This window comes from Glycine soja, unplaced genomic scaffold, assembly GCF_004193775.1.
Source record: "Glycine soja cultivar W05 unplaced genomic scaffold, ASM419377v2 tig00106099_1_pilon, whole genome shotgun sequence".
Taxonomy (NCBI): domain Eukaryota; kingdom Viridiplantae; phylum Streptophyta; class Magnoliopsida; order Fabales; family Fabaceae; genus Glycine; species Glycine soja.
The window spans coordinates 38476-41758 of record NW_021144615.1 but is presented as its reverse complement, the minus strand read 5'-3'; the positions used below and the strand labels follow the sequence as shown (position 1 = coordinate 41758).

At 31.8% G+C, this 3283-nt stretch overlaps 1 long non-coding RNA gene across 1 annotated transcript; it reads right to left on the bottom strand.

Annotated features, from left to right (window-relative positions):
* Positions 1–913: 913 nt before the first annotated feature.
* LOC114404732 lies at positions 914–1539 on the bottom strand. Its single transcript, XR_003665125.1, has 4 exons — positions 1528–1539; positions 1365–1439; positions 1047–1193; positions 914–982 (listed from the first exon to the last, which is right to left on the bottom strand). It is a non-coding gene; the product is annotated as an uncharacterized LOC114404732 (long non-coding RNA).
* Between the last annotated feature and the right edge of the window lie 1744 nt (positions 1540–3283).

Genomic DNA, 3283 nt, shown 5'->3' with positions numbered 1-3283 from the left:
CCTTTCATTGTATATTTCCAACATTGACACTGTAAATTTTGCAAGGAAAACCTTATCAGCAATTCGTGTCATATTTAAAATTTTATACACATTGCAATGGTGAAAAATTAAGAAGAAAAATACTCTGTTACCTACATTTCATATTTCCAGCCTTGAGGATGTTGAGACTGTTTGTTTGAAATATTTGCTCTAATGAACGAGGTATCAAGCCCTTCTCCTCTAGATGTACAGGCCTTCCCATCATTGTATAGGTTTTCCCTGACCCTGTCTGACCACAGGCAAAGATGCAAACCTGGAAAAGAAAAAACATCACCATATTATTAGACATCAATGTATATAGTATATATATTGATTTACAAACATTCATGCTAGAAAGGCAACATCCAACACCAAATCTAACAGATAGACATTTGTCTCACAACACTGATATGTCAGAAACCAAAGAATAATAGGGTAAAGAAGGGCAAAAATACAATACAACATGAAAGTGAGTATAGAAAATAAAGGGTTTTAGAATTCTGCTTTTCCAAAATTGACTAGTAATAGTGCATTAAATGGTTGATCCATATGTATATACGATTTTAAATGAATAGTGCTTTAGAGATGACAGAAGAACTTTGAAATTACCTTGTAACCATCAAGAGCACTTGGTACAAGCTGTGAAATTTCTACAAAAACTTCTTCTTGTGATGCCTCTGGTGTAAAAACTTTATCAAATGTAAAAGAATGTTTTTGGCCTAAGAACAAAACAAGAGCAACATGAGTTGATATTTTTACAGCACAATCTAATTCAAGGAAAATGAAATAAGAATTGTTTAAAATACATCATCACAACAAATATACCATTTTGGGCTAGGTCAATGGCTCATCCAGAAGTTTCCATTCAGGTTGGATAACTGAAAATCTTGCCTTCTGTGCTACAACTTTCATCAGCTAATAAAGGCCTCACTCGACAGAATACACGAATGTTCCCTTTTAACTCCTGTTAATATGAAGATTATTAAGGTGTCAATTATTATTATCAACGTTTTGGTTCAGGGAATTACCAAAATGGTATTATGTAATTTTTTCCTCAGCCTCTCCTCTTCTATAAGTTTATATTCTGCATCTGCTAAGCGTCTTTGCTACTCATTCACAAATTTTTGTTGTCCTTTGTACTCTGTCCTTGTCTCGTATGCAGATATATTAGACACCTAACAAGGAACAAAATCTATGAATAAGATAAATAATCATCATAATGTATATGTCAAGGACCAACTAAAGAATTAAGCAATTAGGTAAAATTTCACATTCTTTATCTAACAAATATATCAAATGGTTCTATACCTAGTAGTATACAACTATTAAAAAAAATTCTTGATTACCTGCAGTTTCTTCTCTGCAGTTGCTAGTTGCTCTTCCAATGCCTTTATCTGATTATCTTTCAAAGAACATTTTTCCTGGAGGAAGGAAGCTCATCCTCTCATGACTCCACAATAACAGAATGGTGTGATATTTAATTAAAATAAATAGGGTATACAAACCTACCTCCAGATCATTGGCTTTTAAGGTCAAGCTGTCCAATTCAGTGGAGGAGTGCTTCCTAGATTCTTTAACTTTCTCTAATTCAGAACTTAAAGTTTGTACTTGAGATAATTGTCAGTCTCGCTCATCTCTTACTTGTTGCAACTCTCCTCTAAGAGAGGAAACTTCTGTAGCCAGGACATCCTTCTGTTTTATAGCCTCCTCTTGAGAAGACTAATAAAAGAACCAAGGAAACTAGGTAATATACCAGCTGCATGATAAGTAAGAAATAAAAGAGAACAAAAAAGACAGCAAAACAAGTTCAATAACTAGGGTCATCGGAATTTTTTTGAAAGATTAAGATAGTTATCTTAAATCTAAAACCAAAAATTACATGTGCCTAAAATTAAGATAAAACAATATAAAATAAAGTATTACAACAACTCTTAAAACTCTGCAATCAACTAAACTTGGCAGGATATTAGCACTTTCAGTTCTTTGATCCTTCTTAACAAGGATTCTTATGAGATCTTTAGGGCATATATACCTTAAGATCATATAGTTTCCACTTTCCACTACTAAAAATAATGCAGAAAGACCAAAGCATCAGGTCTTGTAGGAGTAACATCTTGTTACTCTCTGTTATTTTCACTAATATTCCAATTTCTTTAATATATGAAAAGTGTTATTAAATTCTTGCTCGTGTTTGTATGTTTATTAATAAAAGTTTTAAAATGATTTGGATAAAATGGTTTTTTTGAAATCAATCTTGGTTAAAACTAATTTTGAAGTGATGTATCATTTATGTTTTGTTAGTAGTAAAATTCAATATTTTATCCAACAATGCAAACATTGTCAAACATATTGCTTCAACTTAAAATCCAATTACTTTGTTCGAATCCTAGTACATAGTTGTCTTAAATACTTGAAGGGATAGTTTTACTGTCAATAATGGTCATCTGAGTTGGAAATTAAAGATTGTCTCAAGTGGAAGATACATGTGATTAAGACAAAAAAACTTAAAATCCAATTATATATTCAAATACAGCATGACATTAACTGGAATGACAAGCAAAATTTTACAAGACAGGCGTACTGGATGAATAAATGAAATTGTTGGTTGTGAAATAATTTTATTTTCAGTTATGCTGTATAATTTATCCCCTATAGGTTATTAAACTTTTCCCATTGTCATTTCTCAGGGTTTTTAAACATAGGACAACCAAGTGTTATTGCCATTGAGGATCCATAGGTTTTGTTGGAAGAACTGCCTTTTGCTTTTATAAAAATGAATATTTTCTTTCTGTCAAAATAAATAAAGCAAGAAAGTGGATTGTATATGATGGATTATTCATGATTTTCCTCTTGCTTATGTTTGCATTTCTCAGTTATGAGCTTATTTCAATTTACTTGGGTGGAGTTTTTTTTTTGTTATGGGTGGGGATAAAATAGGGGGTTTGAATGTTGCTGTTGTCAGTTTCTTTTAGTGGACTCTTGATTTTGTAGAGGATATTGAACAGTTATGTCATATTCTGTAGCTTCTTTGAATCTCTTTTGCTTCTCTTTCCAAGCTGCAGGATATTTGATAATTTTCCTTTTAGTCATACTTGTTCTGTCAGTTGCATTCTTCCACAACCTTTCTCTCTTTATTTGGTCTTTCTGATTTTTCAAAAACAAAATATTTGGAGTCACTATTTCCTTTTCCAAATCCACTAGTCCCATGCTATTTTGGAGCAGTTGCTGAATATTTTACCAAGGAATATATTAAAAGTGGAAATTG